Consider the following 24940-nt stretch of genomic DNA (forward strand, 5'->3'; position numbering starts at 1 on the left):
CTCCTAATACCTCAGCAGGGTGTAGCCACTCCTTCCACCGCGTCTGCTTCCTCCAGCAAGCCCCCAGCAGCATCTGCAGCAGCAGCAGCAGCAGCACCACCACCCACCACCAGCAAGGCCCCTCCATCACCTCCTCCTCCTGCACCTCCCTCCATCACCAGCAAGGCTCGTCCATCAGTCACACCTACCTCCACCACAAAGCCCCCTTCAGCACCAGCAGCAGCAGCAGCATCCCCCACCTCCACCGCGAAGCCGAAGAAGGCCTCCTCCAAGTCGGCTGCCCCAACACCCCGTGCAGCTGTGCCTACCTCTTCACCGGTACCCTCATTCTTTGCGCCCCGTCCATCAGCCACCACTGCCAGCTCAGCAGACCCCAGCTGGGAAGACGACGCTCTGCTTGTGGAGGCTCTGTCCACCTACGAAACACAAGGTACATATTCATTTAACACAAGTTGTATTAGTTTACTGGCTAATAGCACACAGATCATGCATGTCACATCCAGTGGGCTGCTGTAATGAAAAGCCTCATTCCACAGTGTGGATATACTATAATCAATGTGTTTTGGGTTTTTTTGTATTTACAGAGAGCCAGTCACAGGAGGCAGTTGGTGGTGAAGACGCCATCCTGTTTGAAGGATGGCACAAATCCTGGGAGGCTGAGGACAGCGGGCTGCCCGAGCAAGACATTAAGTGGCTGAAGGAGGATGAGGAGAGGGGGCTCTTTCTGAAGCCGCGGCCCTTCTCTGACATGTACGGCAGGAATAGGTGGAGGAAGGTCCTGAAGAGTGAAAAGATGTGGTTCCACCCTCCCGAGATGCCCGGTGTGGTGGATGGCAGCACTGTCCCCGTGGCAGACAGTTTCTTCCGACACCGCGTCTTCTTCTGGAGGCCAGTTGGTGTGTGGCGCTACAGCGTCCGCTGCACCGAGCCCGGCTGTCCTGCCAAGGACAACCCGAAGGCTTTCCTGTACCGCTGTGGCTACGGCAACACGGTGAGGCCCATCTGTGACATCAACGGCTGGTAAATGACTGATACTGAGGCCCGGTGACTGATCTTGACTTGTCTGAACTTTTTTTTTCTCTTATCTTTGATGTCCCTATGTTGTTGTTTGTGTATATAGTTTCCTGATTGCACTCCTACATGCACATGTATATAGTTCTCATTTGTATTGTTCACTTACACTTGATTTCTTGTTTGTTCCCATATCTGCTGTTGCACATGGCTCTCTCTCCTGTCTGCCCACTGCTCCTGGTCAGTCTGTCTGTCTCTGTCTCACACACACACACTCTCCCTCCACCTCCACCTCCACCTCACCCCCCCCCCCCCCCCTCTCTCTCTCTCTCTCTCCCCCTCACACACTTAATTTCAAATGTCTTGTCATGAAAAATGTGCACTATATATGTCTTAACTTTGTTTACTAAATGAGAATGCACTTGAATAAATGCACTTCAGCCCTTAAAGTGCCTTGAATCGCAGTAGCAGTGTGTTGTGTCATTTCCAAGTCAACACTTTCAATGTTCTCCTTCAATCTATTCATTATAATGTAACCTACCAGTAATTATAATCATTCATGATATACCATCATCTGTAATAATAAACACATGAACAGCATACAACTGTGAAGAAATAAAAAAAGTTTATTGAATTAATAGACAATGTTGAAGAGGTAACAGTGTGTCATTTCCCCCATAATCAATGTCTCCATCACCATGTAGGCCTCAAACCAGCGGGTCGACCAATGGGAAGACAAAAATAAGAGCTTTAGAGGTTTTGTTTACATTCACATCCAAATGTTTCTGAAAATAGCCACACCAATTAGTCTCATGTCTTTTTTTAACCACCTTTTTCTTTTTTTCATACAATACCAAGTACCAGCTGGTGGGTGAAAATTAATAAATCACTCAAATGAAGTGATCAATAGACAGCAATGCAAGCATTAAAACACGATTCAATGTCCAACACTCCCAATTAGACAAAACACTTGTATAAAACGATCATTTAAGTCGTATTTTGTACATTTCCCTAGATTCACCCTGCCACAACACTTCACCACATGGCCTGGCAGCTTTTGACAGCTAATTGACCAATAGTACAGCATGCCCATGATTTCCCATCCCTCCCTCTCCATGGATTTGATTGACAAATCTTTTACCCAATAATATGCCTTATTTGTCCTAAAGTCTAAATCCAATTTTGCACTTTGTACGAGCTGAGGGCCATGCCAAGGGATATTCACGTTATACAGTCAAATCAGGGGAGAGCGCGAACGCAGTCCCCCACTACCAGAAATTATGCAGTCGAGATTCCCACATTTGGGGAATTCGCAAGGGTCAGTACAGCCGGTGTGCAATGGCTGAGCCTCGTCCTGGGTGAACCACCTTCTTGATCATGGTATCTCCCCTGCCAGGTAAGTATGAGTTGGAACTGTCAGAGGCTGACACCTCTTTTCCAGGTGCCTCACTCGGCCGGACGGTGCAGCAAATTCAACTGTCTGCAGTGCCATGCCAGCAGCTAACCTGAATCTGAAAAGCTTGCAGATTAAAACAGTCCGGCTTTTCTTCATCTTTCTGATCTTCTAGATGATAAAATAAAGCATTTCAGGTGGTTTAGTTCATAAAATTAAGCATTTAAAGCTGCAGTCGGCAAGTTTTCAAAATTCCGAGTCTAAAGTCGGAAAATTCGAACTGATACAACTTTCAGGTCCCTCCCCCAACCTCTAACAAGCTCCGAATTGCCCCCCAAACCCCTCCCCCTCTGTGGACGAGGTTGTGCACGTGAGTTCACACCAGTTTGAGCGCACACAAGCTGGGGCAGACTCACGCTCAGCAGCGTGTGCACAAGCTGTGATTGACAGGTAGGATTCCTCCACCCTAACTTGATTGGTTAAAAAACAGCCGGGAGCGCTCGGTTTTTGTAAGCATGATTACAGGCTTCAGAGGGAGCTACAGATTTCGTTATTTCTCCTAAACAGACTATTTAATATTCTACTTCCAGAATCCCATGACAGTTCAAGCTAATATGACTAAAAAAAAGTTGCCGACTGCCGCTTTAAGGTGGTTTAGTTGATAAAACGAAGTACTTGAGATGGTTAAATCCATGAAAATGAAACATTTGATGTGGTTTTGTTGATAAAATAAAGCATTTCAGGTGGTTTAGTTGATCAAATTAGGCATTTCAGGTGGTTTAGTTGATAAAATGAAGTACTTGAGGTGGATTAAACCACCTCAAGTACTTCACCCGCAAAGGTAAAGCCTTCCAAAAATAGAAACAACTCATTAATGTTGCTCTCCACGGAAGTCTTTAGTAAAAGGCAAAAGACTTGTACGTTATGAAGAGAAACCAGAGTACGAGTAGTTGACACTGCGGGAGCAGTGCATCAAGCTAGTTGGCATAGCCACCTTCCCCATGATGAGCTTTGCTTGGTTGAGACAATCCGGCTTTTCTTCATCTTTCTGATCTTCTAGAAAATTCCTAAAGAAATTTGATGGGTGCCAATCTACTGCCCGCCCAATAAAATTTTTTTTTAGTTTAGTTAAAGTCGAGAGTCTCTTGTCACATAAACTTTGAATGAGGTCTCTGTGATGTCGGATGGCTGAGTTATGGCAACTCCAATATAGGGCAGTTTCTGGCATTTAGGCAAAAGTGCCTTCTTTTTCACTCCTATAACCATGGGTATTAATCGTGATAGAAATATCTTGAACAACCCCTATAAAGTTGAGAGTCTCCTGTCACATATAAACTTTGAATGAGGTCTCTGTGATGTCGTATGACTGAGTTATGAGGCCTCCAAAACAGGGCTTTTTTTTTTTTTTAGCATTTTTGGCTCGTTAAGTATTTGACGTGGTTTAGATCATGAAAATGAAACATTTGAGGTGGTTTAGATCATGAAAATGAAACATTTCAGGTGGTTTAGTTGATAAAATGAAGCATTTCAGGCGGTTTAGTTCAGAAAGTTTAGCATTTCAGGTGGTTTAGTTGATAAAATTAAGCATTTCAGGTGGTTTAGTTGATAAAATTAAGCATTTCAGGTGGTTTAGTTGATATAATTAGGCATTTCAGGTGGTTTAGTTGATAAAATGAAGTACTTGAGGTGGATTAAACCACCTCAAGTACTTCACCCGCAAAGGTAAAGCCTTCCAAAAATAGAAACAACTCATTAATGTTGCTCTCCACGGAAGTCTTTAGTAAAAGGCGAAAGACTTGTACGTTATGAAGAGAAACCAGAGTACGAGTATTTGACACTGCGGGAGCAGTGCATCAGGCTAGTTGGCATAGCCACCTTCCCCACGGTGAGCTTTGCTTGGTTGAGACGCTGGCTCCTTGGCCGACGAGGTAGGAACAATCGGGCCCTATTCAATGGCTGCTTTGTCTTTTACTCTGTGCAAAAGACTAGGGGTCTTGAGGCTTTGTTCTGACCGCTCATTGGGTGTAGAGGTTTTTTTCAAGCAATTCTCCCAGTCGGCCCAATCCCAGAGCCATCTCAAAGTGGAGTTCACTTTCACTCTCTTTTCGCAGACTAAAAGCCAGAGTTTTATCTCAGAAGCTAAGCAGAGTCGGGCCTGGTTAGTACTTGGATGGGGAGACCGCCTGGGAATACCAGGTGCTGTAAGCCTTTTGGCTTCTCCAGGCGCATGCAGTTTGACTGCGTCAAATGCAAAGGCAGTCCCTGTTTGACTTTTTGGAACTGCTCCTTTGTCAGGACAAAGTTAAATGTATGAGGATCAAAGGCAACCATGACCTGGGACACCTTAGCAGATCCAGGATCAGCAAGATGGATCACAGGGTGATCAACAGATGTTTCAACAAAAGACATGCAGAGAGAAGAGAAGACAAGAGAGAAAAATGCTTACAGCACCTGGTATTCCCAAGCGGTCTCCCATCCAAGTACTAACCAGGCCCGACCCTGCTTGGCTTCCGAGTTCGGACGAGATCGGGCGTGTTCAGGGCGGTGTGGCCGTAAGCCACAGTCCCCGTGACAAATATGTGTTACATAGGTGCTGGAACCATACGTTGCCCCTATTTTACCAGAGAGTTGGTTTGAGAGGCTGATGTTGAGCCTGCACGTCGACTTCCCTGATGTGATTGTTCTCTGCAGCTGAAAATGGGACTCTCAGATAACTTAGTGTGTGTCTGTCAAGCTCCTCTGTTCTCTGTGTGTAGTTTGGTGTTCATGGTCATACAGAGAAACCAGGGAAGCTCAATCCCACGACGTGCTCATAAACTGCGTCTTTTCTAAACATTATAGTTCTATTTTAGATGTCAGAATACAATGGCTCCCTGAAACTACCACCATGTACCGCTGGTTTTGTTATTTCACAAGAGTTGGGAAGAGTGCACCGTTCCCGGCGGCACTGCAGTACCGGGTCGATGCGTGGAGTGAACGGAGCAAGCCCCTTTTTCAACCCCTGTGCCTAAAAATCCATTTAATATGTAGTCCTCATATAGAGGACGTATCAGATATTAAACTGATAAGAACAGATTTTTTTTTTCTTTTGAAAAAAATTATTGACAATAATACATCACATTTTCATAAAAACTTCATATTTAAGACATATGTTTTACCTATTAATAAAAACATCAATAAATAAGTGTAATCTGTATAACCACATTTAAAACAACAACAATAAAACAAGTTTTCCATGGGATATTACAGATAAGGTCAATGTTGTCTAAGGTAAAAGTTACATGTGAAGTAGTTCTCATGCGAGTAGCAGTTTGTATTGAGTTTCTTTAAAAAGGAGTGCATTAGTTAAAATGCTCTCTTCCAAGTCCATTTTTTGTGCAGGAGCGTAGTGAGTCCCTACCCAGGGAAACTCATTTCGCTCCCCCAAACAGTAGGTCTCTCGGGATCCTGTCGTGGTGCTCAGAGGAGATCCCCACCCTGTTGCTCCTTCCCACCTGCCTCACCCGGAGAGCCAGGCCGTCGCTGCTTTGACCTTTTTGTGTGTAGCTCCGGCTCCTTCATCCGAATGGGCACAGAGGCGATTCTTCTTTGTGGATGTGTCCTAGGCCCGCCGCCTGCAGCTCCCGCCGCTTGAGCCGCCGCTGCGGCCATCCGGATCACAGCCACGGGGGGGATCTGCATGCGCTTCCTCACCAGCAAGTTCCTGGAGGTCCACATGGCGTCTTTGATGGCGGCTAGGGTGAGCCACTGCTTGGCAAAGTCATTCTTTTTCATTTTTGTTTGGCTCACCCCATAGAGCACGAGTTGTGCTGTGAGGACCTCCCTTGCTGGCAAGTACGGGAATTGCAAGGAGCCGGCTGTTGCCCACTGGTCTGCAGCAGCGCTGCACTCCCAGAGCAGGTGCCTCACCGACTCGGGCGCGCCACAACCAGGTCGCGGGCAGGTTGAGATCGCTGACATGCCCCGGGAGTGCATAACGGACCTGACTGGCAGGATCTCATGAGCCACCATCCACGACAGGTCCCGGAGTCTGTTTGGGAGAGCGGAATGGTTGACGTTGCACCAAACTGTTGAGGGCTCGCCGAACGCGAGCCCACGCACTGGACTCACTGGTTCCCGCTCCTGCACAACAGAAATCAAAGAGCGGTGGTTTGTTAAAACATGCAACTCCTCTGCCTCCAAGTTAAAATGCTTTAAGAACGTCTGGATAAAAGCATAGGATGGTGGCAGGCTAAAAGACACAGGCACTTTTAGGTCGGTGGGTAAAATCTTCAGTCTTCTGAGGTAAGAACCCATCCAGAATCGTGTCATTGCTTTAGTTTTGGGGTTTCCGGATGGGTCTGTGGCCTGTAGGATGTGCAGTGTAGTGTATCTGCTTCCTAAAAACAAATAAAAATCAGGCACTCCTTTTCCTCCCTTCTCTTTTTGTTTCAATGTATTAGTGTCAATAAATTTTTTCAAAAGAAAAAAAAAATCTGTTCTTATCAGTTTAATATCTGATACGTTCTCTATATGAGGACTACATATTAAATGGATTTTTAGGCACAGGGGTTGAAAAAGGGGCTTGCTCCGTTCACTCCACGCATCGACCCGGTACTGCAGTGCCGCCGGGAACGGTGCACTATTCCCAACTCTTGTGAAATAACAAAACCAGCGGTACATGGTGGTAGTTTCAGGGAGCCATTGTATCCTGACTTCTAAAATCGCTTCTCGGCTTTTTGGCTAAGACTGCGATCGCCACCTTTGGGTGGATGATTTTATGCATTTCAGCATTAAATTCTCACGCTTTGGAGGTTAATTTTGTGTTTGGTCAAATTATTCCAACTCTTTGTATTTGGTGTTCTTTATCAAAAAATGTTCCTGTATTACCCCCTTTTTTCAAGTTTTTACTTTTTTGAACTCGTCCAAGGAGTTTCAGCTGAAACAAGGTCGGTGTCCCGTTTTTTTAAGAGAGGAAGGTAAATATCCCTTTTAGTACTTTTTTATCCACTTTTTACTCTTTTATTGGGTTTTTAGTGTGATATTTATTATTGTTCTTTTAAGCTTTTTGTTTAAAACTGTTTGTGGTGCCTCCGTCATGTCGGCTAACTATGCTGGCATCAGGAGGCATCACAGCGCTAGATTTTTATTTAAAGAAAAGGAAGGAAAGCTTATAGAGATGTCCAGATTGGACTTCTCCCGGAAGCTAATCCAAAAAACATTGAACTTCAAGCCAGACGATTTGAATTGCATCCTGTAATTGCCTTTTAACAAGGAATTTGGTTTTCGCACTGCAGCTTTGCTGCAGGAGTTTTGGACGAGATTTGTAAATGTGCAAGCCAGTTTTCTGCGTTTACTGACAATACTCTGAAGACAGTAATTGTCAGAATGTTCAATGAAATGTTGAACGCAGAAGATATCTGTATATGGTTGGGAAGATTCTGCACTGTTAAAGGCCATGCAATGAAGGTGAGGGATGTCGATGGCATCTGGAACTGCGCCTGGAGGGTCCCCATCCAACAATGGCAAGACCCCCAGGGCTTCCAGGGCCTGAAACATCTCCCATCAATGATTGTCTTGGGAGAAAACAGAGGCTACATCCACAACCAGGGACAGCCCAAACTCTGCTGCAAATATGGGGAGCACAGGCACCTGGTGTACTAATGGCAGAAAGTGCAATCTCTGTGGAGAATTAAACCACCTCTTCAGAGATTGCCCAAAATCCTTTGCCAACAAATTGAAATCCAAAAAAACGCGGGAAGGAAATGGAGGGCAGACAAGGCAGTTAACGAGCTACTTGAAACAGCTGGGCTGGAAAATTCAAACTTCCCGCCAAAACCTCTGAATGGTGGACAGCAGTCAGGTGAGGCCGAGGAGTGGGAGGGGCCTGCTACACCCCCACCAATGGAGAGTTTTGGAGAGGAGGAGGTGGTGCAGGCAGAAGGCGGAGCTAGTTCAGAATGTGAAGAAGTCCAATCACAGGATGATAGCGAGGATGCCTCCCTCCCAGATGCCCAGCAAACAAAGAGGCTTGCATCAGAATTGTCCACTGATTCTCCTATAGCATATAGTGTCAAACTCAAGGCCCGCGGGCCAAATGTGGCCTGCGAGAGCTTAAAAGGTCTGATTGTCTAAAAATAAAATCAAAATAAAGTCAAATACGTGCAGTGACCAAAAGCTACATTTCCACACAATGCATGCTGATTATGTTACGCGCGAACTGGACTGCAATGTTTCTAAATCGATGTGATTTTCCCAACAAGCTGAATTGAGAAATACAAATAATGTTCCCAAAATGTCCAGGAAGAGAAATATTGATGCAGATGCCCTTCCATCTGCATCAATTTTTCTGTTTCAAGAAAGATTGGAAGGCAAATACATGTTTTTGCTTCAAGGAGAAGAAACGGTATGTCTTTTGTGTTGTGAGGCGGTGCCTGTTGTCAAAGAGTACGATCTACGTCCGCATTCTGAGACCAAACACGGAGCTCAGAGCCAACATTAGGCATCAAGAAAAACAACAAACTGCCAAAGAATTAAAAGGCAAACTGCAATCGCAGCAGAATGTGTTCGCTAAAACTGGAAACAATGCGGCAGTAAAAGCTAGCTTTGTTTGCTATTTCAAGTTTGGAACAAAGCAAATGTCATAACTTTTCTTTATTCACTTGGATAGTTTGATCATTGATGGATGGAGTTGATGTGGGTTTCATCACCTGACAAATTAAAAGGATTTATGATATAATAACAGAACAACAAGCAAACATGTATTTTTTTTACATCTATGCAAATATATATGTAATATTTGTAACTTGAATAAGTAATAAATTCAGAGTTATTTAACATTTAGGAGTAGTTACATTTATAAGTTACATCTGGCCCTTTGAGGGCAACAATTATGCTGATGTGGCCCTCGGTGAAAATAAATTCGACACCCCTGTCCTATAGTCTCAGAGAAGAGGGGAAGAGCTGGGACAACCTCAGACAGTTCATCTGTGGAGGAGCCCAGAGTCTTCCCCTCCAATTCACCAAATGAGGTCTCTTTTTTAAATGTAGTTCTGCAATCAACCCCTAGAGACTCAAAGTTTAACAAAACCTTGCAACAGAGGCCGACCCCCAGAGTCTGACCGGGGAATAGAGCTCAACACCCTCGCCTCTCACCTGTAGAAGTGAAGGAAGAGCTCCGTTCACAAGAATTTACATAACTGCTTTTAAGACATTTTAAGATTTCAAGATTTTAACCTCTTAAATATTTATGGCTTTAACGAAAAAAATGACCGGTATGACCTTTTAGAAGACCTGCAGTCCCACATGCTAGGTAGGGCACCACTAGTTTTAGGGGGTGATTTTAACTGTATTTTAAGCAGGAGTGACAGAAAAAGAGCAGGGGAATTTTTTAACGTTGACAAAACATCGGTTTTATTACAGGGCATATGCAAGGATTTTAAACTTCAGGACTGTTTTAAAACCATGCATCCCAGAGAGGAGGGCTTCACCTGGTTCAGTGGTGATGGCACCAGAGCCTCTCGTATAGATTACCTTTTTACACGGGACTGCCCACCAACCGATGCTAGATTGACCCCCGTTTTCTTTTCTGATCACCTAATGCTTTCCTGCACCCTATCACTATCTTCGGGTGTGACTTCCGGAAGTGGTCTGTGGAAACTAAACTGCTCCCTTTTAAAAGAAAATGAAATAGTTAGTCAGTACCGGGAGCAGTACCACGAGTGGCAGACCCTTCAAGACTTTTACGATACACGTGCACACTGGTGGGAAATGGTGAAGGAAAAGACCCAGACTTTCTTTAGACAGGCAGGTAGGAGAAAAAAGAATAGGGAAAACAGACGCATGATGGGACTGCAGAAGCGACTACAGCGCTATTTTAAATTAAACCAACAAGGGATGGATTTTAATGATGAAATTAAACAAGTGAAAACAGAGATGTCGATTTTAGCAGATATTAAAAGTAAGGGTGTCATTTTAAGAAGCAGGGAACGAGAAATAGAGGAAGGAGAGAAGTGCACAAGGTATTTTTTTAAGAAAATTGTGAATAAAGGGGGGGCCATTTTAAAGCTAACAAAAGAGAACGGGTGCACAGTTGATTCAATGGAAGAAATTAAACAAGCTGTTGAACAATTTTATCGTGAATTGTACGAACAAAAACCTGTTGAAATGGACACCATGACAGAAGTTTTAAATTTCACAGAAAAAACAGTAAAAGACAGTGTGCTTTTAACCCAAGATTTTACAATTTCAGAGTTAAATAAATGTTTTACAAATTTTAAGAAAGGGAAGTCCCCAGGACAAGATGGACTTCCCGTAGAATTTTATTTGACCTTTTGGGATATTTTAGCACCTGACTTGTTTACTGTTTTTATGGAATTTGAGCAACTTGACCGACTTCCTGACAGTTTTAGAGCAGGGATAGTGACTCTTCTTCACAAAAAAAAAGACAAGACTGACTTGAAGAATTGGAGACCGATTACACTTTTAAACTTTGACTGTAAACTTTTTAGTAAACTTTTAGCCTCACGTATGTCCTTGTTTTTAGAAGACCTGATTCACCCGGATCAAGCCTGTGCCATCCCGGGGAGGAAGATAACCGACAGCCTCGTACTGATCCGAGACACCATCTGTTATGCGAGAGACAGAAACATTCGACTAGCAGTCCTAAATTTAGACTTTGAGAAAGCCTTTGATCGGGTCTCGCACCAGTACCTTTTCCAGGTACTGCAAAAAATGGGGTTCCCAGAAAGGTTTATAGCTTGGGTGGGTCTGCTGTACCGGGGCATTACCAGCAAATTCCTTGTTAACGGGCATCTGACAAAAGCAGTAAACATCCACTGCGGTGTCCGTCAGGGTTGTCCGTTATCTGCCCTCCTCTACATCATCTGTGTCGAACCACTGGCACAGAGCTTGAGAAGGGACCACCGAATCAATGGGGTGAGAGTCCCGGGGTACTGGGGATTAAATTTGACAGGGAAGGAGGAGGGTCATCAAATTGGCCAGACGTGGTAGGGAAAGTCAAGCAAAGACTAGGATACTGGGGACTTAGAGGACTGACCATTGAAGGAAAGGTTTTAATCATCAAAGCTGTGATTTTACCTTTGCTTTTACTAATGACACGACCTGGCTCAAAAGCCATATCAAAAAGGAGGAAGCACACGGTTTGTAAGTTATAAGGAAATCAAATTTATTTAAAACAATTCGAACTTAAGCTACGAATTCAACAAAAGTAAAACAATGGGATGTGGCAATCAGTCATCAGTAGTGTAGTGGTGTTATGGAGCATAAATGTGCGGCAAAGGTGTTGTATGGTGCGAAACATAACAAAAGGATAAAGCAAACAATCCCAAAACACAATGCTGTTCTCACAAACCCAGCCAGGAACCAAAAGGGAAGAATTAACAAAATAAGGCGGCTTAAATCCACTCCCACAGACGGCCAGGTGTACGAGCTGCCGCAATCACTGCTGCACACTCCAATCAGCTTCCTGGTCTGAGGGAGGAGACAAAGGCTGTGTTCGAAACCGCCTACTTCTCCTACTATTCCTACTAGTCATACTTTTTTAAGTTCCCGGATGTACACTAGATACATACTAGATTCGCCGAAATGTTGAGTATTCATCATGAGGTTACTTGTCACACTCAAAATACCCAAGATGCAACGTAATGTGACCCATCGCCATTTGAACAGTCAAAATCCGTTAACGGGACGAGAGCAGTCAAAACGGCGAAACCGGAAGTGCGTTGCTCACTGCGGCTAGCTTTTGTAGCGCCGAATTCCTGGGAACAAAATTGTAAATAGCCGGTATTTTGTCAGATTTTTAACACCTTGGGGGTCTAAATGACTACTTTCTCACCTGAAAATGTTTCAAATGTTGCTAAAGTTATATATTTACAGAGTTTATAGCTTAAGCGAAATCAGCTTTTCAGGCCGGCTGATTTCGGCTCGGGCAGGAGTGAAGTGCACTGTGTGTAAACGCTCTGCATACTGTCAGATCGATGAGTATGCCATTTTCAAGTATGTAGTAGGCGGTTTCGAACACAGCCAAAGAAAGAGGGAGGAGAGAGACATGCCCAGCACAAGCCCCAGGGGCTGTGACACCCTCCCCCTAAAAAGAGGTTCAATATAGGGAACCGAAATATGTAAAAAACCTAGTAGGTACAACACACAACCAGCACTATTAAATGCTCAATGAAAAGTTATCAAAAAAAACAAATCAGAGAAAAAACACTTGCCCCATTAGCAGTTTAAAGTCCAACCACTGCCATCTGCCCCCAGCACACCAAACTCTTGCTCCTCAGCAACAGAGATTTGCCTAGGATTTCTGTGAGCATTTAAGAGGAGAAAGACAGGAGGCAGGAACAGACACCGCAAGCGGAACTGGAAGGGGACATCAACCGATCAAAGTTGTCCTAACACACCAGGTCCCTCGCCAACCCATACTTCTAATGGGCCCGAGAGAGGGCATCCGCCACCACATTCTCTGATCCTTTTATGAATCGGATGTCCAACCCATAAGACTGCAACATCAGAGACCATCGTATCAGTCTCTGGTTTGGACACTGCAAGGAGTTCAAAAAGGTTAGTGGATTGTGATCCGTGTAGACCACCACGGGTGTAGTGCCTGAAACTACATACACGTCAAAATGTTTCAAAGCCCATATCAAAGCTAGTGCCTCCTTTTCGATGATTGAATAATTTAGTTGGTAGGAGTTAAACTTTTTGGGGAAAAAAAACTCACTGGCTTATCAACACCCAGATCATCAGCTTGCAATAGAACAGCACCTGCACCCACGTGACTCGCATCTACCTGCAGTGAAAAAGGGCGGTCAAACCGTGGTGCCTCAAGAACAGGAGCTGTACATAACAAGGCTTTAATGTTCTCAAAAGCCTGTTGACATTCAGGGGTCCATATATACACTGCCTTTGCCTTCAAAAGGTTAGTGAGTGGCGATGTAACAGTGGAAAAATTGCGACAAAAACACCTGTAGTAACCCACTAATCCAAGAAACCGCAACAGTTCCTTTTTCGTGGTTGGTACCGGATAATTTTCAACCGCGCTCACTTTAGCAGCCACAGGACGGACGCACCCCTGACCCACAACTCGGCCAAGATAAGTCACTGTCGCCTTGGCAAACTCACATTTTGAGAGGTTCACGGTGAGACAGGCCTCAGCCAAGCGACCGAACAGCACCCTGATGCGCTCGACATGCTGACGCCAAGAGTCAGAAAACACCACCACGTCATCCAAATAGACAGCGCAACCCTCCAGGTCCCCCAGAACACGAGTCATAAGGCGTTGAAATGTCGCTGGCGCATTTCTCAAGCCAAAAGGCATAACCTTGTAAGAAAACAAACTGTGCGGTGTCACAAATGCAGAAATTTCATGGGCCCGCTGAGTTAAAGGGACCTGTCAGTACCCTTTCAATATATCAAACTTACTTACAAACTTAGCATGACCAACCTCATCTACACAATCTTCCATACGAGGAAGTGGGAACGAGTCAGGTCTGGTGACAGCATTAACTTTCCTGAAGTCAGTGCAAAACCTTGGTGTGCCGTCTGCTTTGGGTACCGTGATGCAAGGCGATGCCCAGCTTGAGGAGGATGGCTCAGCTATTCCATTCTCCAACATATACTTAATTTCGGCATCCAGATACCTGCGTTTTTCAGCATTGACACGAAAAAAACGTTGACGAATAGGCTGAACATCTCCCACCTCAATATCGTGTTCAATAAGGAGGGTCTGAGTAGGCGTATCACCAAACAAACATGGAAAAGACCTAATCAACTCTGCCAACTCTGCCCTTTCTAACTCTGGCAGATGTTGCAACAATGCCTCAAGGTTACAGAGAGCCTCAGAGTTTTTCAGCCGCCCATGTGTTAATGCTTGATCAACAGCTGGTAACCCATCCGCCTCCACCTCACTCACCAACAAAGGTGTAGTGACTTCTGATGCTCTAGTTGCTAAACATGCTGGATGAGAATTCGCCGCGATAACCTGTGCACCATACCCAGGTGATTTTGACGCACGCTCATAATATGGTTTTAACAGGTTCACATGACACAATTGGGTGGTTTTCCTGCGCTCTGGAGTCGAAATCAAATAATTTAAATCAGAAAGCTTCCTTAAAACTGTGTGTGGGCCATTAAATTTGGCTTGAAATGGCGAGCCTATGATGGGCAACAGCGCCAGTACTCGATCACCAGGACTGAAAACCCACCGTTCCGTACGTCTATCATAGAGCTTTTTCATTTTTCCCTGCACATGCTCCATTTTCTCCCTGGCCAGTTCGCCAGCTGCATAAAGTCTACGCCGAAAACCATTCACATAGTCTAACAGGTTCCGGGGAGGGTCCTCCCCCATCCACTGGTCCCTCAAAATGGCTAACGGACCTCGTACAGTATGGCCGAACACCAAGTCATTTGGGCTAAACCCTGTACTCTCTTGAACTACTTCCCTAGCCGCAAGCATTAACCAGGGCAAACCCTCCTCCCAGTCACCTTCCATTTGAATGCAATTTGAACGTAGCAACGACTTCAACGTTTGATGGAAACGTTCTAATGCTCCGTGACTTTGTGCATGATACGCAGATGCTTTGTTATGCTTAATGTTAAGCTGCTTCAACACTTGAGAGAAAAGGTGTGAGGAGAAATTCGAACCCTGGTCACTTTGAATGATTTTTGGAATGCCAAATATAGAGATGAATTGTGACAACACTCTCACCACCGACCTAGCAGTGATGGTACGCAACGGGTATGCTGCTGGATAGCGAGTGGCTTGGCACATTACAGTGAGAAGAGAGATAGTACCGGATTTCAAGCGAGGGAGGGGGCCCAAACAGTCCACGATCACATGCTCAAAAGGTTGATTGACTGCTGGAATTGGTAATAGAGGAGCAGGTTTTAGAGTCTGATTGGGCTTACTTGTTAGTTGGCATGTGTCCGGCCGAGTGAGGCACCTGGAAAAGAGGTGTCAGCCTCTGACAGTTCCAACTCATACTTACCTGGCAGGGGAGATACAATGATCAAGAAGGTGGTTCACCCAGGACTCAGCCATTGCATACCGGCTGTACTGACCCTTACGAATTCCCCAAATGTGGGAATCTCGACTGCATAATTTCTGGTAGTGGGGGACTGCGTTCGCGCTCTCCCCTGATTTGACTGTTTAAAGTGAATATCCCAGGGCAACTCTACCTTGGTTTTTGTCCTGGCGTTGCTGCTTTAATAACGCCTTTCTATCTTTAAAACCCATGTTTTGCAAGGTTTGCTGAATGCTGCGGCAGGTCTGCACAGCTGATATGCAGCTGCGCAGTTGTCAGGTGATGTCATACAGTGCAGTCACCCCAGGCAGGTGGGCGTTGCCTTAGTGATGGCAACAACGGCAGCATTTCTACATTGGAGATATTAAGCCGTGAGGGTTTGCTTCAACTAAGTGTAGCCCTTCCTATTACCGTTCAGATAAATAAGTGGACAAAAGTGGGTTCGTGCTGAGCTATAGTAAGTATGTGTACCTGGTAATGCAGTTACCCTAAAGTGAGTGGAGTCTGACAAGTTATACAATGAATTTCCAAAAGAAAATATTTATTTAAGCACCATTTATATGTTCAATAGAAAAAATAAAACTATGTAATAGTTCAAACAAAAAATGCACAAATGGGTAATCTCCCACTCTCAACTACTATGTTGCCCCCGTATAAGCTCACAAAATGAAAAAACAATAAATCAAAGGTACTCAATAGTACACTTCAAACTATATGTCACTATATTCACTGCTTTTACCGACCACACCTCTAAACCGTGGCCACACTCTGCATAATTATAAGCCCTTCAGTACCTAAATTTAAGTACCAGCCCCTTCAACTTCAAAAGAGCATGGAAGAGTAGGCTCCTCCTCCTTTAACCCAGCACAACGTTGTCCCTGTAACTCAACATAAACATTGACAAAAAACCTCTCCCCCTTAATCAAAGACAAAACAAAAACAGTTGGCCAATACTTCCCTTAGACTAGGCTACTATTGCAGACAGTGGCCCCACAGTATAAAACCAAATGTTACCCACACTCCCGAAAGTAGAGCGTGAGGCTTACGTCACCCTTCTAGTCACAACACTCATACAAAAATGCACCGGTGCACCAAATAAAATAAACAAAAAGCCGGCTATGAAAACAACAAACGTTGCAGGCCTGTTAATTCTCTCAAGTTTGTTCCCGTCAAAGTCTGTCTTTACTCACGACCCCAGAGAGCTGCAGTGGGTTGTCTGTGGTGTCACACGTCTCCCATGCAAACGTGGAGACACGAAGCGCGAGCCTCCCTCGGTGCCCAGAGGAACCACTGACTTTATCCTGGTCGCCAGTGGTGCTATCCGGGGCGCGTTGATCCCTCGGTGCCCGGAGGAACCACTGACTTTATCCTGGTCGCCAGTGGCGCTCTCCGGGGCGCGTTGATCCCTCGATGGTTAACCTGGTGGAACCTCAGACGTCCCTGGTAGTCTGAGGCGCTAACCAAGCAACATTCACTACTTTGTCCTGCTATCAAAATAACCAGCAACAATCGGCGCGCTGGTGTACACTTCTTTTACTTTAGCTAGCTATCATGCACCACTCGGTCATGTGCGTTGCCTTATCGCGGTGTCTACACTCGTAGTACTTCACCAATAGTAAAAACAATGTAATGAATCAAATTCAAAAACCCGGATTGAGCTTGCGCCATAAAAAACAAAGTGTCACAATAAATGATAAGTGACGACTTAACAGAGGAAACTAATCGTGTAACTCTCAAACACTTCTCCTAGCAAACCTGCCTGGAGTTTCTTCCTCCCGTTCTCTCCCTCTCTTTTTCCCCAATTCCCGTGATACCCACCTGAACTCGCATATATTTCACAGTTATGTTCAAATTCAATATTTCACTTTATATCCCATATAGTGTGTTTTTGCCATGTTTTTACAAGTACAAATAAACAAAAAAAACGTAAAAATAAACTATTTATCATAAGTGTAACTATTTATTTATTACTGAGAATAAATTGACATACTGAACTGAAATCACGTGACTCGGAGATACCTCCGGGTTACACCCTCCCCCTTCAAATGGTCTGTATGTCCCCATCAGACCATGGGAACGATACGAATCATCAAACATGCAGTATTGGGGCTGACCCTGTCTTTGCTGACTGATACCCGTATGCCCTTGTGTTGAATAACTACCGGGCAATCTGAAGGTTTCCCCAATTCATCATAGGTGAACCGCAGCACTAGCTTTGGCTGTCGCCTCCCTCTAGGGGCATACTGTCCTATACCTTCACAGTCAATAGACACAATGACACTGGCCGTGTCATTTGCAGAACCTTCTGACGGTTCTACGTGAGCTGGTTGCATATCCACATCACCATTATCTAATGCCAACCCTGCATCTGTCTCTATGATAGGAGGATTCTCTTCGCCGCTATTATCAGCCCCACTACTCTCTGCAGTAAGCTGTGCTGACAGTGGGGAAATTGCTTCCAACACATCTTGACCTCTATTCTCCATACTTGCAGCCACTTCCATGGATGGTGGGATATCAGGATCTAAACTTACAGTGACTCTAGGAGAATAATAGTCCCTATCCTCATCAGAGGAACTGGATTCATGATCAGTATGTTGGGTATGGTGACTGTTTCGTGTTCCCCAGTGTTTGCGCCGTGTAGCCACCCCCTTTGTGTGTGGCTCTGGCTCCTCTTTGTCATTATTCTTGGAATAGGGCAATCTTACCACCTCGCCAATGGGTAATAAATGATCCCTATGTAAGGTTTTCACTACCCCTGCTCCCATTTCAGGTTGTACCCGATAAACAGGTAAGTTCGGCAACTTTTCAAGAACTACATAGGGCAGTGAACTCCATTTGTCTTTCAGCTTCTGTTAACCAGTTCCCCCTAATGCCCGCACAAGTACTCTGTCCCCCTTTTCAAGAGCCTGTTGGCGTACAGTTCGGTCATAAGCCCGTTTTTTCTTTTGATGGTTTTTAGTAGAGGCTTCCATGGCCAACTAGTATGCGTTCTTGAGGTCACCTCTCAAGTTGTCAACATACTTCTGGTGAGTGACTGCCTCCTCACTGTCAAACACTGCCCGAAAACACACATCTATGGGAAGGCGGGCCTCCCTCCCAAACATTAAGAAATAGGGGGAGTAACCAGTGGCATCATTTTGTGTGCAATTGTACGCATTAACAAGAGTGGATATTTGCTGACTCCCCCTTTGTTTCTTTCCAGAATCTAGAGTACCCAACATGGAGAGCAAAGTACGGTTAAACCTCTCAGGCTGAGGGTCTCCCTGAGGATGGTAAGGGGTCGTTCTAGACTTCCGTATACCCAACACTTTGAGCATCTCTTTGATTAGTCGGCTTTCAAAATCCCTCCCCTGATCGGAATGGAGCCGAGCAGGCAACCCACAGTTGACAAAAAACTTCTCAACCAGTACTTTTGCAACCGTAGGGGCCTTCTGATCCCGAGTGGGATAGGCTTGGGCGTATCTTGTGAAGTGGTCTGTCACTACTAAAACATTCGTGACTCCGCGGGAATCTGGCTCTATTGATAAAAAGTCAATGCAAACCAGCTCGAGTGGTCCACTACTGGTAAGCTGGTTTAATGGAGCGGCACGTCCAGGGAGAGTCTTCCTAACTACACATCTGCCACAGTTCTTTATGTAGTTGGCTATGTCATTTGCCATCTTGGGCCAGAAGAATCTCTCCCTCATCAGTTCAATGACACGTTCAATGCCCAAGTGCCCTCCCTCATCATGTAGTGACTGTAGGGCAGGGACTCTCAACTGCTTGGGTAGCACGAACTGGTAAAACTGTTTCCCTAATTTCCTGACAGTGTTTCGATATAGCATTTCCCTTCTTGATAATAAGACGTGGCCACTCCCTTTGTAGGGCAATGAGTTCTGGGGAATCTCGTGGGGAGGCAATTGGTCTACCAGCTAGTAGGGCTTGTTTCATTTTACTAATGGTGTCATCGGCATCCTGTGCCACACGCAGCTCACCTTAACTAAAAGGCTCCAAATTCCCTTCGCTGACTTGTATGGAGTGAAAGTACGCCTGCGGGACGCACTGGGGTGGGGCACCCAACTGATCAACGCATCTGGTTGCAGGGTCACTGAGCACAGGGGTGTGAATGGGCTTACAGATGGCTTTGACCCCAGCAGGGGTAATACACCCGACCTGCTCAACTACATTTCGGGACAAAAGGTCAGCGTCTACATTTTTGCGCCCTGGTCTGTATTTTATGCAGAAATCATACACAGACAAGGCCGCCAACCACCTATGGCCACAGGAATTCTGCTTAGCACTAGTCAGGACGTAGGTTAATGGATTATTGTCCGTGCGTACAGTAAAGCGAAGGCCATAAAGGTAGTCCTCCTAAAGGTTATCCACTACGGCCCATTTTAGGGCTAGAAATTCAAGTTGATGAACTGGGTAGTTGCGTTCTGAAACACTGACCTTTCTGCTTGCAAATGCTACCGGTCGCAGGCCGTCTGGGTATTCTTGGTTGAGCACAGCTCCCAGGCCATCGAAACTGGCATCCACATGCAGTATGTAAGGGCGGGTTGGATCAGCGAATGCTAACACTGGGGCCTGAATCAAGCAAGTCTTAATTTTTTGGAATGACTCGGTACAGGCGGGAGTCCATCGTTCCCCAAATGGCTCAGCCTTGCTCAAGTAGTGTTTTCCCTGTTCGTTTTGTTTTGGTCATCCCCGTCTGGGGGGCTCATAACCTCTTGTTAGGTCAGTCAGGGGGCGCACAATTGCAGAGTAGTTGGCGATAAATCGTCTGTAATAACCACAAAACCCTAAAAATGACTGCAATGACTTCAGGTTTGTGGGTTGTGGCCACTGGGCCACCGCCTTAATCTTGTCTGCATCTGTGGAGACCCCATCTTCAGATACAATGTGCCCTACATACTTAACACAAGTTCGAAAGAACTGACACTTGTCAATGGATACTTTCAGCCCAAATTCCTCCAGGCGGTCCAAGACTTTAAGCAACCGCTCTTCGTGCTCTTCGATTGTGTGGCTGAACACAATTATGTCATCCAGGTACACTAAGCACCGCAACAAGTGCATATCTCTCACTGCTTTCTCCATCAAACGTTGGAACGTCGCAGGAGCGCCCATGATGCCCTGCGGCATTCGTTCGAATTGATCGAAACCCAGTGGACAGATAAAAGCGGTCTTCTCCATGTCCTCGTCACACATAGGAATTTGGTAATAACCGCTTCTTAAATCCAAAACAGAAAACCACTTGCTCCCAGATAGACAGTCAAGGGCATCATCTATCCTAGGTACTGTGTACTGATCTGGGATAGTGTGTGTGTTTAGGGTTCTGTAATCGATACACATGCGAATTTTGCCACTCTTTTTCCTTGCTACGACAATGGGCGATGCGTACGGGCTGCGTGATTCCTTGATTATTCCGGCGGCCAACAACTCCTGTAGATGTCGCCGTACATCATCGATATCTCCAGGAGCAATGCGTCTGGATCGTTCTCTAAAAGGTCGGGAGTCTGAAAGCCTAATGCGGTGCTCCACATCTTTAGCCAATCCTACATCCCATTCCTCCACAGAGAACACTTTAGTCCTTTCTGCTAACTTCTGAGCTAGTCTGTCCCCCCACTTCTGAGGTAACAGGGAGTCTCCGAAATCAAACAAAGCTGGATCAATGGCATCCTGGACGGATGGGGCCTGTGCAAGACCAGTCACCACGTCGGCTCTATGGATCTGCGCTATGACCGTCCCTTTGGGGATGGATTTTGTTTTCAGGGAGACGTTCTGTAGGAGAACTTTACAACGGTCTTTATTCAGGTCAGCTGGTAACAACACACAGGGAGGCAAGGCCACCCCTTGTGGTAAGGCACTTGAGCTATCCACAACCAGTATCCCAGGATTCCCTGCCCCGTCAAGGGTAGCTTTGCCGACAGCTACACAGGATTCCCCTGGCGTCAAAGTAAGTGGCCCTGGGCCCACCCACTTAACCTGCCCCACATGATCTGAAGTAAGACTCTTCAGTGTTTCAGGGTTTGGTGTCGGGAGACCAGCAGTCACTCTCCAGGCCATCGCAGAGTGGTGTCCCGCTGCTCTGCTATTTGTCACCAGTTCATGGTGAAATGCCCTTGCATTAGTACCTATAATCACTGAAACTTGGTCTGGTCCTTGGGGGTCAGGGCATACCAACGCCAGGACTGTCTGGGTAAGGAAACGGCCTTCACCATCTTGGATCTGCATGGAGACTGCCACGTAACCCAGGTAAGGGTAGCTCCTGTCACTTAGGCCCCAGATGCATAACCTTGAAATAGGCTGGATGGTGAGATGAGACAAATGCTCACGGTACCTCTTCTCGAAAATAATGGTAACAGTAGACCCGCTATCCATCAAGGCAGTACATGCATGTCCCTCGATCTTCACAGGGCTCAGAGACGGTTTTCCCACTAACCCGTCAGGAAGGAGGGAGGCTACTGGGGTTTCCACTTGGCTTTTCTTCACCGGGCAATTTGTATCAGCTGAGTCAGGGTTGTTCTGAGAGGAGTCTTCCCCTTTTTGTTTACGCAAGCTACGAATTAGTCGAGTGATGACTTTACCCAAATCTTCTTCAGCAGTGCACCGAGTGACTATATGTCCATCCTGCCCACAACGATAGCAGAAATACTCCCCTAATCCACTAGAAGGCTGAGCCATCCTGCTGTTAGCAGACACTGGTTTGGGATAAGTGTCACCCCCACCCTGAGGCTTCCATGCTGGGGATGCACTGTAAGGCACACTGCGGTGGTTCACAGTCATAATCTGCAGTTGTTGCTGAAGGTCAGCTACCTGTCTCTGTAGGGCCCTGACCTCACTGTCGTTGTCCATAGGATGACTGTGTGGGGCTACGGTAGTCTCAGTCTCCCTGCTAGGTGCTGTGTGTCGTGCTTCATTGGCTGTCAATTTAGCAACTACCACTCTGAGCTTGTCCAATTCTGCCCATAGCTTAGCTGCATCAGTGGAACTCAGCGGCTCATCCTCAGTTGTTTTAACTTGCCGTACGGTAGCTTTAGCATTCAGTGTTGTTGACTTCTGTCTCACTGACTGCTGGTCTTCCTCTTCACGTATCTCAGTTAGAAGTTGTAAGAATGAAGGGGGGTTGACTTTGCGTTCACGGAGACGTAGTTGTACTAACACAAGGTCTGACTCAATCGCACCCCGTAGAAGTTGTTCAATACGCACCTGTCTCTTTGGGTAGCTGTCACCCCACCCCTAAGAACGACCTTAGTTAATGCATGTTCAATGCGACGCAAGAAATCCGACAACCTCTCTCCTTGATTTTGGCGCAGCGATCTGAATGCATAATACAAGTCTTCTCCTGATACAGAAGACCCAAAGGCACACTCTAAGGCCTCGAGATAATCCTTGGGTGTGGCGTTGGGGTCACTAGACCTAACTGCTTGTGCGATCTCTAATGCAGGGCCTTTTAAGCTCTCAATGATGCGCTTGCGTTTTTCCCCAGTAGAGCACTCACATTCGTCCACCATCAAGTGGACCTCTAAACCGTGGCCACACTCTGCATAATTATAAGCCTTTCAGTACCTAAATTTAAGTACCAGCCCCTTCAACTTCAAAAGAGCATGGAAGAGTAGGCTCCTCCTCCTCTAACCCAGCACAACGTTGTCCCTGTAACTCAACATAAACATTGACAAAAAACCTCTCCCCCTTAATCAAAGACGAAACAAAAACAGTTGGCCAATACTTCCCTTAGACTAGGCTACTATTGCAGACAGTAGCCCCACAGTATAAAACCAAATGTTACCCACACTCCCGAAAGTAGAGCGTGAGGCTTACGTCACCCTTTTAGTCACAACACTCATACAAAAATGCACCGGTGCACCAAATAAAAGAAACAAAAAGCCGGCTATGAAAACAACAAACGTTGCAGGCCTGTTAATTCTCTCAAGTTTATTCCCGTCAAAGTCTGTCTTTACTCACGACCCCAGCGAGCTGCAGTGGGTTGTCTGTGGTGTCACACGTCTCCCATGCAAACGTGGAGACACGAAGCTCGAGCCTCCCTCGGTGCCCGGAGGAACCACTGACTTTATCCTGGTCGCCAGTGGTGCTATCCGGGGCGCGTTGATCCCTCGGTGCCCGGAGGAACCACTGACTTTATCCTGGTCGCCAGTGGCGCTATCCAGGGCGCGTTGATCCCTCGAAGGTTAACCTGGTGGAACCTCAGACGTCCCTGGTAGTCTGAGGCGCTAACCAAGCAACATTCACGACTTTGTCCTGCTATCAAAATAATCAGCAACAATCGGCGCGCTTGTGTACACTTCTTTTACTTTAGCTAGCTATCATGCAACACTCGGTCATGTGCGTTGCCTTATCGCGGTGTCTACACTCGTAGTACTTCACCAATAGTAAAAACAATGTTATAAATCAAATTCAAAAACCCGGATTGAGCTTGCGCCATAAAAAACAAAGTGTCACAATAAATGATAAATGACGACTTAACAGAGGAAACTAATCGTGTAACTCTCAAACACTTCTCCTAGCAAACCTGCCTGGAGCTTCTTCCTCCCGTTCTCTCCCTCTCTTTTTCCCCAATTCCCGCGATACCCTCCTGAACTCGCATATATTTCACAGTTATGTTCAAATTCAATATTTCACATTATATCCTATATAGTGTGTTTTTACCATGTTTTTACAAGTACAAATAAACAAAAAAAAGTAAAAATAAACTATTTATCATAAGTGTAACTATTTATTTATTACTGAGAATGAATTGACATACTGAACTGAAATCACGTGACTCGGGGATACCTCCGGGTTACATAAGAATTTTCCCACTGTGTGTGTGTGTGGCTCTAGAGATGGGGAGAGTGGAAAAACTAAATAAATTTGTGCTCCAAGTTCCTTGGTTGTTGAAACAAGAACTGATCAGAAAGATGAAGAAAAGCCGGACTGTTTTAATCTGCAAGCTTTTCAGATTCAGGTTAGCTGCTGGCATGGCACTGCAGACAGTTGAATTTGCTGCACCGTCCGGCCGAGTGAGGCACCTGGAAAAGAGGTGTCAGCCTCTGACAGTTCCAACTCATACTTACCTGGCAGGGGAGATACCATGATCAAGAAGGTGGTTCACCCAGGACGAGGCTCAGCCATTGCACACCGGCTGTACTGACCCTTGCGAATTCCCCAAATTTGGGAATCTCGACTGCATAATTTCTGGTAGTGGGGGACTGCGTTCGCGCTCTCCCCTGATTTGACTGTATAACGTGAATATCCCTGGGCAACTCTACCTTGGGTTTTGTCCTGGCGTTGCTGCTTTAACGACACCTCTCCATCTTTAAAACCCATGTTTTGCAAGGTTTGCTGAATGCTGCGGCAGGTCTGCACAGCTGATATGCAGCTGCGCAGTTGTCAGGTGAGGTCATACAGTGCAGTCACCCCAGGCTGGTTGGCGTTGCCTTAGTGATGGCAACAACGAGATGAGAATACGGCAGCATTTCTGCACTGGAGATATTAAGCCGTGAGGTTTTGCCTCAACTAAGAATTTTCCCAG

The 24940-nt window shown here is 45.8% G+C and overlaps 6 non-coding genes and 2 pseudogenes across 6 annotated transcripts; 3 read left to right on the forward strand and 5 right to left on the reverse strand.

Annotated features, from left to right (window-relative positions):
• Nucleotides 1-2251: 2251 nt before the first annotated feature.
• On the reverse strand, nt 2252-2415 carry LOC142402273 (U1 spliceosomal RNA). Its single transcript, XR_012773328.1, has one exon. It is a non-coding gene; the product is annotated as a U1 spliceosomal RNA (small nuclear RNA).
• Nucleotides 2416-3235: 820 nt separating this feature from the next.
• On the reverse strand, nt 3236-3348 carry LOC142372036 (U5 spliceosomal RNA). Its single transcript, XR_012768177.1, has one exon. It is a non-coding gene; the product is annotated as a U5 spliceosomal RNA (small nuclear RNA).
• A 768-nt stretch (nt 3349-4116) lies between these two features.
• On the reverse strand, nt 4117-4229 carry LOC142371171 (U5 spliceosomal RNA). The gene has a single exon (XR_012767978.1). It is a non-coding gene; the product is annotated as a U5 spliceosomal RNA (small nuclear RNA).
• A 614-nt stretch (nt 4230-4843) lies between these two features.
• LOC142373937 (5S ribosomal RNA) lies at nt 4844-4962 on the reverse strand. Its single transcript, XR_012768606.1, has one exon. It is a non-coding gene; the product is annotated as a 5S ribosomal RNA (ribosomal RNA).
• Nucleotides 4963-5326: 364 nt separating this feature from the next.
• On the reverse strand, nt 5327-5506 carry LOC142370241 (U2 spliceosomal RNA; annotated as a pseudogene).
• A 1345-nt stretch (nt 5507-6851) lies between these two features.
• LOC142370481 (U2 spliceosomal RNA) lies at nt 6852-7031 on the forward strand (annotated as a pseudogene).
• Nucleotides 7032-15382: 8351 nt separating this feature from the next.
• On the forward strand, nt 15383-15541 carry LOC142366499 (U1 spliceosomal RNA). Its single transcript, XR_012766836.1, has one exon. It is a non-coding gene; the product is annotated as a U1 spliceosomal RNA (small nuclear RNA).
• An 8933-nt stretch (nt 15542-24474) lies between these two features.
• Nucleotides 24475-24638, forward strand: LOC142365781 (U1 spliceosomal RNA). Its single transcript, XR_012766649.1, has one exon. It is a non-coding gene; the product is annotated as a U1 spliceosomal RNA (small nuclear RNA).
• Nucleotides 24639-24940: the final 302 nt, after the last annotated feature.

This window comes from Odontesthes bonariensis, chromosome 2 (genome assembly GCF_027942865.1).
Source record: "Odontesthes bonariensis isolate fOdoBon6 chromosome 2, fOdoBon6.hap1, whole genome shotgun sequence".
NCBI classification, from domain to species: Eukaryota; Metazoa; Chordata; class Actinopteri; order Atheriniformes; family Atherinopsidae; genus Odontesthes; species Odontesthes bonariensis.